This window comes from Mauremys reevesii, linkage group 9 (assembly GCF_016161935.1).
Source record: "Mauremys reevesii isolate NIE-2019 linkage group 9, ASM1616193v1, whole genome shotgun sequence".
Classification (NCBI taxonomy): domain Eukaryota; kingdom Metazoa; phylum Chordata; order Testudines; family Geoemydidae; genus Mauremys; species Mauremys reevesii.
In genome coordinates, this window is record NC_052631.1 from 29,750,251 (window position 1) to 29,763,061 (window position 12,811).

A 12,811-nucleotide genomic window follows, 5' to 3' on the forward strand; every position below is an offset into this window, starting at 1 on the left:
CAGGTTGCAAGGTTTCCTTTTTTCCCCCTTCATTTTTGTTAAGTCTGTGTGGAATACAGTTGCAATCAAATTAAATTTAACTTTAAATGATAAAATTTAGATCCACCTAGAAAGACTGAGTGGCTTACTGGATAAGGGACTAGTCTTTCACCTCTAGGAATCGGATTCAAATTTATTCAGAATAAACTGCAAGTGATTTTTTTATTGTCTGCACTGCGGAATGGTGGGCATGACCAGCCCTTTTGTGCAGCAGACACATCAGGATATTTTGAGCTTTCTAGAGGTCAGTGGGTGACCTAGCCTAAGAGATAATTCAATATCCATTCTGAGACAAATGGACCTTCCAAATCAATGTTCAGCTGATTTATGGGACAATGTAAAGAAATTCTCATCATTTGCGTCGTGTCTGGCGTGAGGATGAATAGCTCAGTTAGCATCCTAAATCATAGATGATTGGGCTGGAAATGACCTTCTAGGTCATCTAGTCCCTCTTCTTTACTGTAATACAGGAATGCCCCCCATATTAAAGGTCTCATCACTCAATCCTTTGCTTAGCCATAGTGAAGCACATGAAATTTTTGCTTGTGTGGGGACTTCAGGATTTAACCCTTATCATCCAAGTTTTATATCTAGTCTATATTTTTAATTCCTGTAGTGTTGATGTGCATCAGAAACCCACTATTGTAAATTATTCCACTATTTAATAAACTCAACATTATAAAATACTATCCTAATGTTATTAAATATTAAAAAAAATACAACACAACAAACCAAACAAAAAAAATTTGGGCAGGACATTTAATCCTTTTTAACACACCATAAATCATCTCCAGTCATCTTCCTCTTTCTTTTATATTTCAGGTTGTATAATTTACAGATATTTACATTATTTCCCTTAGTTCTTTTTCTTGTAATGGAGTTAAAACAGCAGGGGTGATTTAGTCCATTAACTTCCCTTAAATATATTTAATAGTATCTTGGAAAAGAATTGAAAGAATTATCCATTAACTTATCTCAAACTAGTTGGACTGAGTTGTCATCCCATCTGACTGTACTTGTATCCTTTCTTGTTCTCATCCATACAGCAGGTAATTTGCACTGTAGCCATGATACTTATTTCTATGTATGTTTAGCACTAAGCATTTAAAAAGAAAGAGTTAGTCATTACTGTAACTTATGTATATATTTTCCAATTATCTATATTTAGTGCTGGTACTACTCAAAAGTCAGCAAGAATCGTATAACTAGATCCTATTAATAAATAGTAAGTTCCCTATAGCAGACAATAAAAAGATCCCAGATGAAGAGTAAAAAAAATTGCAGGCATACTCATTACTTCTCCGGTCCGGACATGTGCCACTTTTTTCTTTTAGATAAAAGAGTGCAATTTGTGCTGATTCATATTCATTTAATTCCCAATTTAGTAGATAATATGGGTTGTTAATGATTAGTCAATTAATGTCAAAGTGCTAAAGTAACAGGTGAACCTTTGAGAAATATAATGACCTAAATTGCTTTCCTTAGCCACCTGAATAATAGGCTACAAATGGATTGTACTTTAGAAAAAAAAAAGAAGAAGAAAAAAGTAAAACCTCTAGGGAATATAACACATTTGTACTGTTACTTGAACCTCAGATGAGAAAAATTGTCCCTGAAATAGGCTGCACAAAGGAAATGTTGGTGTTCCATGCCAAGCTTAGAGTTATTATGAAACAGATAAGTGCATTAGACTTTGTGAAATTGCTCCATATGCACTACTATAAACTTTTGCCTTTTGCACTTTTATACTTGGCAGACATTTTAATCCAGTGACACAGATATTCAGACCCTTTAAATAAAAAATATAGGGTATTCACTGAATTCATGGATACTTCCATCTGTCACCATATAACAGTGTTAATTAAGTCTTAAAATTTTTGCAGAATGCAAAGAGAAGCTCGCGACTTATCTTCAGAGAAAGATCATATGAACTAATGTACTTCTAAATCAGTTATTGCTCACTGTATCACTGCAGTTGCAATTTTAAAAACTGTTTCTGCTGATTATGGAGTAATTGTCATTTACAAGGAAGTGAAATTATAATTTACTAGGGAACTGGATTTTTTTAATGACTTTGTCTATTGGTTCCACTTTACAGGGTTCAGTTTCCAATCAGTTAGATGACCAAAATAAAAGACAGAAGCTAATTTTTTTTTATGACTGTGCAGACATTATACTTGTAGGGATGGACTTTCATCTGTTGTAAGCTGACATAGCTCTGACTTCAATGGAGCTATGCTGATTTGCAGCAGCTGTGGATCTGGCCCTTGTTTTCTGTACTGGTTCTTACTACAACTTACTAGGAACACTTTAACTCTTTCTATATTTCATAGTCACTCGCCATAGTACACTTCCTTTTATCGTTTCTCATGCTGGGTCTCATTTTTGGTGTTATCAGCATTGGCATTTTAACATCTGCTATTTCCCTCCTGCTGTCTAGGTAAATGCCTCTTAAATGCTTCATTCATACCAAATATAATGAATTACAGGAAAGCTCACATGTCCCTACATGTCATCGCCCCTCGAGGCATGGATGGGGACAAGTTTCTGGTCATGACACTGGATAAGATAAAATAATTTAAGTCTTGTGAACTATGTGGTTCTCATACAGCAGCTACTTCTGAGTTTAGGACTTCTTGCAAGCAGTAAGATTAACTCCATAAAATGGGTGGATCCCACAACTAATTTAGTGGGATAGGTTAAACCCTGCATCTCCAGTGGGATGACATGGGAAAAGTTAGCCAGTTTGATTGGCAATCCATATGCTATACATAGGGTTACCAGATAGCAACTATGAAAAAATGGGACGGGGCACCTATATAAGAAAAAGGCCCAAAAAATGGGACTGTCCCTTTAAAAATGGGACGGATGGTCTCCCTAGCTATATAAAACCTTAGCTTCGTAGCCTGCATCAAAAGCAATAGTAGAGTCTTTCTCCAGGAATGACAGCTGTTAAAGTTTTCCATTGTTCCCACCCTCCCGTCTGTTTCGTAATCCCTTCACAGATTTTGATCCCCATCCTGCAACCCTTGCTCAAATGAAAATACTGAGATGACTCCTGTGCTTAAGACTTGAGTAAGGGTTACAGAAGGGAGTCCTCCTCTAACATGGACAACACAACACACTGATTATTGAAACCCCTTTTTTGAAAATGTTCTATTCCCTTTTTAAGTGTGTACTGCACCATCGTACTAATCTTTTCTCTGATTCCTAGCTGCTGCTGCTGTCTAGCCAACTTTAATTTAGCTGGAAGAGTGGAAAACAATCCTTGTCATCTACACTAGCAATGGAGATTATATGCATGACATCGATCTTCCCTCCCCAACATCTCATTTGCAGGATTTCCCAATGATCCACCTCAGTGAGGGAGGCAGACTTGGCACAGCCTATTTTTCAGCTCCTTCCTTCCTCTGTGGATCACAATGCATTGCATGCCTTCCCTAGACTAGGAAAATAGGTTGCATTTAAAATGTTTTAGCTAATACTTTCTTAAATACTAATGCAGACAAGATTTAACACCTTTTATTAAAAAAGGTGATCTGGTCATGGTCAACCCTAGTGTTGGTAACATAAAAGAATGTCTGTAGCATACGTGTTGTAAACACGTTAATTTCAGATTCAGATCACACCTAGACATTTATTTTATGTTACTCCCTCTTTAGCTTCTCTCCTTCTATTATTCAAACACAGATTCACCTGATTACATAGCTCTCCCTGTTTAAGGCAAATGTTGTTTGAAAGATAGGTTTGTCTTATGCACAGATGTTTTTATATGCAAATGGAGGGCCCACTCCTGTAAACCTTACTGGGTGCAGTGCTTCCTACCACAAGTAGACCCTCAATGTCTGCAGGATCAGGCCCTATATCATTTAAAAATCTACCCCAACCAGATATAAAAATACAAAATAACCCATATACTAGATCAGAGTTGGCATATACATTTCATTAACATTAACTACAAACTTTGCATATTAGGAGTGCAAAAATGAATAAAAATGTCACCTCCCTTTCTTTTTCTCTCTTCCCCTCTTAATTCATAACAAATTACAAGCAGCAAAATAATTTTTATAACTTATGTAAATGATCAATTCCTGAGGTTAGTTACTGTGCTGTATATCGGTATCAGTCCTCCATAGACTTGTAAGAACAATTTCTATGCAGTGCTTATACAGGAAAAATGCCCACTGACGTCAAAAGGAATGGAGGAAGAAGAGAAGAGAAAGGGATTAGTGGAGAAATTTCAAGTTTAAGGTGGGGTACAAGTTTAAGGTGGGATACAATTTTTCACAGGCTAGTCATCTTCTTGGAGGACCACATGGTAACCCTTTGCCTTCTTATGAGGAATGACCTTTTATTTGTACCTCTCTGTATCAGGTAAGAAATAGCCTATTTGTCTCTAACACTGATATACAGAAGGGGAAAAAAGCACTCTTAAAGCTTAGTTTATTGAAACTCACAAATAGTTTCTGTAAATGTAGTCATGTGTCCATTTTAGCATGGTAATTATGGCTGCATATGGACAGGAATAGATCTTGTTTAATGACAAACAAAATCCTGGTTTTTGGTAGGAAGAGGAAATGCAGTAATATTAACATTTAAGTATTGTGATTCTTGAGGTATTTCTCAAGCAATTGCAGCCTGCATGTCTCTGCAGATATGATAGATATCTGTGAAGCATTTTCACAAATGTATTTTCATTTTGCAAGGCTTTATATTTCACAGCAAGCAAATAAGTCAAAACTATTGTTCAATATCAGCGGCAGTGGTGTAATTGTTGGTTCAAAGTTAAGGTACTGACTTCTGTTACCTGTGGGAATGGTTCACGGTTTCTGTCTTTACTACATCCCTGCAATCTTCTGTCGGCCTGTACTATAAATAAAAAAATACTTTCCTACTTTGAAGTTTCCAAGAAAAGATTGTAACATATGGTATTTTCCCACTATACTTTTTGCTTCCAGCAATGAACAGCAACAATCAGAAAACCTTTAAGCTACAATATAGAACTAAACAAAACATTTTTCTTTGCTAAAATTGTCAAGTCTTCAGCTAGAGAATATTCTCAAATATATTTATCAAAACTATGTAAAATAGTTTTTCAGGTAAGTTAAACTTACAAAAAAAATCAGTATAACAAGCAATAGGTACCTAACAGTTTTTTATATATAGTCAAATCTTGACCATCCAAAACTCAATTATTCCAAAATCTTATTTATTTAAAAAAAAATCACATGCCCCCAAAATGTGTGTTCAGTCAGTTACCCTGAAAATTCCTTTGTTAGCCAAAAGGGCTGCTTTCCCCTGCTTATATACATACACAAGGAGGGAGGCAAAGAAAGAAGAGAAGTACCATTAGCTTTGCTGATCGATCAGATCAGCTGGTGTGTGGTGTTCTCCCGGCTAGTGCCGAGAGAGACACACCTTTCATGGCAGCGCCCTACCTTTATAAAAACAAAACAACAACAACTTGTCTTCGTCATTTTATTTGGTTGACCTACCTGTATATATATGTATATGGGGATAATTGGATATATAGGATACATTATATTATATTGGGGGCTACAGGCTACATACAGCTGTTGAGGAAACATTTGTCATTCTGAAGGGGGGAGGGGGAACATCCGTTGACCCTTTTGACCTAGATACTTGCATGCATACATGCACACATGTATGCATACTGCATGGGAGCCAACATATAACATATACTTGGGGAAAAAAAAATAAAATAAATACTTATACCATACACGCTTTTCTAATTAATGTCCTGTAAGCTTTCCAACACGGTTTGGGCAAGCATGCAACTTAGCACTTACTTTACTTACTCCTTAAGCGAAAAAGGCTTCTAGCAGATGAGCACTTGACCTTTGACTCCCTAAACTCTTACATATTCTGAATCATCCACTCTTGTTGAATAATTGATGTATAATATATTAAAAGGACAAACAAGATGCTACTTCATTCATGATCTGCAGAATATGGTAATTCAGAGCAGTGGCATCCAGGGAAAGTTGGGAGGTTCATGTGAATTTAGTGTTTTAACGCCAGAGAAACAGATATAGCTTAGAGATTAGCAGTGCAGGCTTCCCTTAACTAGGTTGCCATTGTTCTTAAACTGGGTTCCAGAGCAAGCACTCCAAGGCTACGTCTACATTATCCGCTAATGGCAGTGCTACACACTGCTGTGAAAAGCAGCTGTGTCCACCCTGCAATGTGTGGCTATACGTGTCTATGAAAGGCTCTGGCAGAGGGGAGATAGTGGGGAAAGCCTTCAACAGCTCCCAGCTGCTGGAGCCTGTCTCCATTGCCTTCTCTCCCAGGGCCGCCCAGAGGATTCAGGGGGCCTGGGGCAAAGCAATTTCAGGGGCCCCTTCCATAAAAAAAAAGTTGCAATATTATAGAATACTATATTCTCATGGGGGTCCCTGTGAGGCCTGGGGCAAATTGCCCCACTTGTCGCCCCCTCTGGGTGGCCCTGTTCTCTCCTCTCCCTCCACCAGAGCCTTTGCCCGCTGTGGGGAGCTTGTTCCTGGAGGAGAAAGTCTCCAGCATCAGAGAGGCAGAGGGATGCTACACTGCTAAAAATAGCAGCATAGACAGGAAGACACAGCTTGGGGGAATAGAAAGTACTTGCACCCATAATCACACCAGTGAGGCATGTCCTCGCATGCTCAAGCCATGGCTCACCAGCTACACTACTATTTATACCTATCCTAGGGGGGTTATGCAGGTATGTACTCTTCACACAACCAAAAGAAGGTGGTGTAACCAATCAAGCTGCACTTATTAGAATCATAGATTATCAGGGTTGGAAGGGATCTCAGAAGATCTAGTCCAACTGCCTGCTCAAAGCAGGACCAATCCCCAGACAGTTTCTACCCCAGTTCCCCAAATGGCCCCTCAAGGATTGAACTCACAACCCTGGGTTTAGCAGGCCAATGCTCAAACCACTGAGCTATCCCTCCTCTCCATCTTACGTTGCCTGGAGATTGGCCCTGCTTCCTGACAGGTAGTTCCATAGAAATGGTTACAATGGGGGGTGGGCGGGGGAGAGAGCTGACAAATTACAGAAAAGCAGTAATAGTATGCTCCTCACCCCAGCTTACAAGGACTGCAGTTCTCCGAGTCTTCTCTCCAGAATGATTAGCCCCTACTCATCCACTCTCTCTTTTTATAATCTTTTCCACATTTTTAAATCCCATTTTTCCCTTTCACAATTAAAAAACAAAACAAAAAAAGAACACTTTCCCAAAAGGTTTTTATTGTTATAATCATTAATAGTAATGTAAACTCTTAGGTGGGAAAAGACTAAGGCCTTCTCTACACTTGGAAGTAGCCATAATTTCAGTCTTTGGCACACTAATGAAATCCGATGCAATAGATAAGGAAAAGCACCATTTTCACTAGTGGACCTTGCCGCTTCTTGAAATCAAAGCAAATTATGTACATGAGGATTTTGCACGTTGCCAGTTTTCCCAGGTATAGACGAGGTCTATGTGAAGTTTCCACCAAAATGTTTCTCAGTATGAATAGCCACATTCTGCATAGTCTGTACCAGGGATCAGCAACCTTTGGCATGTGGCCTGTCAGGGAAATCCGCTGGCAGGCTGGGATGTTTTTTTTACCTGCAGCATCCACAGGTTCGGCCAATCACAGCTCTCACTGGCTGCAGTTCACTGTTCCAGGCCAATGAGGGCTGCGGGAAGCGGCATGGGGTGGGCCAAGGGATGTGCTTCCTGCCGCTTCCTGCAGCCCCCATTGGCCTAGAATGGTGAACCATGCCTAGTGGAAGCTGCGATTGGCCGAAACTGTGGATGCTGCAGGTAAACAAACCGTCCCAGCCCGCCAGTGGATTCTTGATGGGCCGCATGCCAAAGGTTGCCTATCCATGGTCTGTACATTCATGGAACTTTTCAATCATAGCTTTTCAATAATTATGGGGCATACAAAGCCATGTGACTGACACGGTTATAGCCTTCCCACATGAATGAATTTCAAAAAAAAAGCAGTACTACTTGAAATGGCATTAAAAGATGACATGCAGTAGGTGTGAAGGTGTTTAGTATCTGAGAACTATTTCAGATGGAGTACTTCAGAGCCTGTTAGATGCCCAAGTTTTACTTTACAACACATCTTCATGAGTGATTTTACTATCAAATGCCTTTCATTAAAGGGGTGCACTAACTCATATGCACATTTTCTCTCCTTCCACTAAACTTTTATTCTTGTTTGCCATGTTGCTGTAGCCATGTTGGTCCCAGGATATTAGAGACAGACAAGGTAGGGGAGGCAATTTCTTTTATTGGACCAACTTTTGTTGGTGAGAACGACAAGCTTTCGAGCCCACATGGAGCTCTTCTTCAGGTCTGGCCCTGAAGACCTGGGCCCCAAACCTGAAGAAGAGCTCTTTGTGTAAGCTCAAAGGCTAGTCTCTCTCCAAACCAGAAGTTGGTCCAATAAAAGCTATTACCTCACATACCGTGTCTCTATAAATTCACTTGACATTCAGACTAGTAAATATGGAAATACATACTTCAGCCTAAGAGAGGACTAATCAGATGTTCACAGTCAGGTTTTATACAAAGCCATGTTTTGTTAGCATAATTTTGCTGTCCACATGCCAAAAACAACAAGAAAATGATGTGTTAAAGAAAAGTGTCATATCAGAACAGAGATCTGGTAGGTATGCAGTACCCCACATCGATTTCTGTTCAGCCACAGAGGACTAGGATAGCTATGAACCCCTGTTTACCCTGTGCCTTCGTACTTATGTGGCCACCAGAGAGTCTATTTACTGTGCAAGACGTTTTTACAATCTGTATGAATTAGTGATGGGATTGATGGATGATCTGAATACCCCTGAACTTTGGAAAAATTCAGATCCAGAGCCAAATATTATGGCTTAATGCCATGTCTAGTATTATCCCTACAATATACAGAAAACTAAAACAAAATGTTTACATCCATCCAGTCTCCACCCAGCTAACTTTGTCAGCAAGTTAAATCAACCACTTGTAATGGTTTAAAGGGATGATAGGATATTAAATAAAACAGGGAAAAGTTTCAATTTCGGGGGGAGGGGGGATGAAGTTTTAATTAATAACTAGAATGTGACTGGGTGGCCTAGGAGACTGGAACCAGTACTGAGAAGTTCATGTATGCTTCCAGACCTGACTTGAATTGGTAGTGACCAGAAGCTGTTACCATCTGACAACTGTTCAATGATTTAAGTGAAATGAATTTACTATTGGCATTCTGATTCTCCATATACCAAAACAAACACACATCACAGTAACTGGCATACTTAGCAATCTGAACAAAGGCCAATCAACATAGGGCCTAATTTAACCTCTAACTATTCAATGCTCCAATTCATGGCATATTGGTAGGAAAGACTGCACTTTTACTGCAAATGCTGTACCAGGAATAATAAAACACTTCAGTCATCAGTGCTATCACAACAGGACATTTTTATGAACATTAAATAGTTGGTTTTACACAACCTGATCTGTCTGTCCATCTACCTACCCTGGTATCTAAACAACTCGTGATCTTTAATATAATTTAGTTTCACAGAACCACTGGGTATTAGGTCAGTTCTATTATCCCTGAGTCACAGAGAGACTCAGCTAGGGATACAGGAAGTCTGTCACAGAGCAGGGAACTGAAGCCAGGTCTTTGAAGTTCCAGGCTAACATCTTAATCACTGAATCATCCTTCTCCTCAACCTTAGAGGGTGGAAAACATCACTACTAAAACCCAGAACTTAAGGACACTCAAGTATATTTAATATTCGCTCCCACAGCCTATCAAGAAAGTGCTTGAAGTAAGCATTGGGTATAGAATTAAAATTTAAAAAAATAGATTAATAGGTTAAATGAAGATCTTTGTAAGCTTTAAAAAGGCATTAACTAGAGCTGGATGAAGTTTTTTGGATGAAGCTTTTTTTTTAAAAAAACCAATAAAGTACCAGTTCAGGTCAACTGAAACAAGCAAACAAAAATTGAATCCCCCATCAAAACATTTTATTTCAACATTTTCTGAATGACGTGGCTCAATTCAAAGTGATTTTTCATTTTAAACATTTAAAATGGTTAAAAACCTCAAATGAAATATTTCATTTCAGATCAAATGAAACATTTTATTTGACCTGAAATAAAATTGTATTGATTTTTTAAGTTCACTGAACTTGAAAAAAAAATTGTTTCAGGTTGATTCAAACTGAGTTTTTAAACATTTTTCAGTTCAATCACCAAACTGAAAAATTTAGTTATTGGTATAGCTCTAGCCTTATCATCAAGGAAGGAGAAACTTTGCATGGAGGTGCAAACAGGAAGAGCTATTATTTTTGGTAGCAGCACTTTCCAAACACTGCTTCAAGAAGCTCACAGTTTAAAGGACAAACAAGTAGATAGTGGCTGTAGACATAGTGAAGGAACAACTGCATGGAGAATTGGCATGAAGGAAGCTATGAGAATTGCTGATTCTGAGAAGTAAATGATTTTACAACAACATCCTGTGTTATGTGGTTATTTTATCTGCTTAATGTGAATGAAAACAAATTCAAATCTTAGTAATGTGCAGCATCTCACTAATATCAATAGCACAATGGGATCCTGGGGCCCAAGAATATGGATCTTAGGTGCCATAGTAATTCAAATAATAGATCTCTGCAGGATTTTGTATTTCCACCCATGTCCCGTTCATGTTCATTTTGCCATGCGTTTTCAATTGATACACTTTAAATTATTAAATGTGATTTGAAACTCACATAAACAATAAAAACCTTTTACAATCACACATAGTATTAAGATATATGAGCAGACTGAAACGTTCAAAGCTGCAACAGTGACTATTCCATATAACCCTGAAATGAGGGGAAAAATAATTTTATTATGACTTCAGCTTGTTTGTAAAATGCAAATATATTTCCAACCAACCCCAATAAGCCCCCACCCCCTGCGTGCTTCCAACACTCTTCTGGATTAATGTCAATTATTTACTTTTATCTTGTTTCTTTCTTGCCCTTTTTTCCTTTGTGCTAAAATTGTACATACTTGTCAAAGCACTGCTTTTAATGTCATCTCCTCCTCTTTTCTGGTTTATGCTGCACTCTTTTATACATTGAGTAAAATGTTTGAATAGCATTTTTATCTAGGTGTTATTGATATAGCCAAGGAATCATTTGCCAGTCAAGTCCTCCATCTTCTTCCTCTTCTTATTTATTATGTTACAGTTACACCTAGGAAGCCCAATCAAGGATCATGATCCCATTGAGTAAGGCATTGTAGAGACAAGTAACAAAGATGACTGTGCACTGTCTGAACAGACTGTCTACATATCAGACAGGACAAACACATACAAAAATGAGGGCAGGGGCTGGGAGAAGCAACAACAATATATATATTTGCTTAGTCTAGTCAAGACCATAGACTTTTGCAGAAAAGAGACACCACCACTTGTCACTTGCCGGTGACTCCGATTTCCTTCTGTTCCATTATGTATCATTAAAACAGTAAGAAGGAAACAAAGTTGGTGTTGAAGCTGATAGTTGTGAAGCCTAAGGGATGGTGGTAAGAAACAAGAACAGTGGCCAAGGAGCATTGTCTAGGAACTTGAATTAGAAGTTTGGGCCTGATATGTAGGGTGGTGAGGAGCCAGTGGAGGGATTCAGAGAGCGGAAGAGTTGAGGAATGGACAAGCATGATCATTTTGGTAGCAGCAGTTTGGGCAGACTGGAGAGAAGTACTGTGGTCATCAAGTTGACTGGGAGGAGGCAGTAGCCATAGTCACGGTGGGAGATAATTAAGGAATTGAGACACAATTAAGCCACCATGACAGGTAAAAAAGGGGCTGATAATAGATATACTGTGGAAAAAGAAATAGCAAGATAATCACATCCCTATGTGAAGGCAAAAGGAGAAGGAGGAACTGAATATTACCTCCATGTTGCAAGTATGACAGAGTTTTATCAGAGTAGAAAGCTTTGTTTGGGCTATTAGGGCCTTCAGAATAATTTCTATCCTCTGTTCCTGGCTGGCATTGGTATACTCATGGGCTGAACAGAGTATTGGTTGGGAAGGCCACCTGGCACCGGCTGTGTATTTGTTGATATCAGGGCTGATTGGCCAGGCAGAGCCTATAGGCTCCCATACATTTGAGGAGAGGGTTTATAAAATGCTTCTCCTTTCCACAATGCCACGCTGCACCTTGGAACAACTGCTCCCTTCCAAGGGATTACGGTAAAACTGAGTTTTTGGATAAAACAGTGGGCATTATGCCAGTCACTGTTTTGGGACTGGGAAGGAATTTTCTGATCACTGCCATATTGTTCCAGTCAGGATACGTTTTTCACCTTCCTCGCACTAACCCAGAGATTCAAAGAATCCCCAGAAGAAGGTGAGAGTAGGTGTGGGCTCTAATCTCTTGTACAGCAGGCAGCAATCCCCATTTTCCCATGCCCTAAAACCTTACTACAAGGGAACGGCAGAGGAGGTACCAGTCCCCCTGCAGGCTCCCTGGTGGTACAGATTACTAAGGGATGGTTCACGTGCACTAGAGGAGTTATTTCTGGATTGTTTCCATATTGTATTAAATTGTGGCCTAATTACCACATTCTTGTGTGTTCGGTCTTTCTTCTCACTATGCCCATGTCAAAGAATGCATGTGTTGTCAATAATAATCGTAGTTGTGGCATTTCTTCTAATGTGAATCACCTTGTTGGGGTTTTGTGGAGAGGGAGGTTGTTTTCTTCTTATGTCACAGCACAAGGATTGAA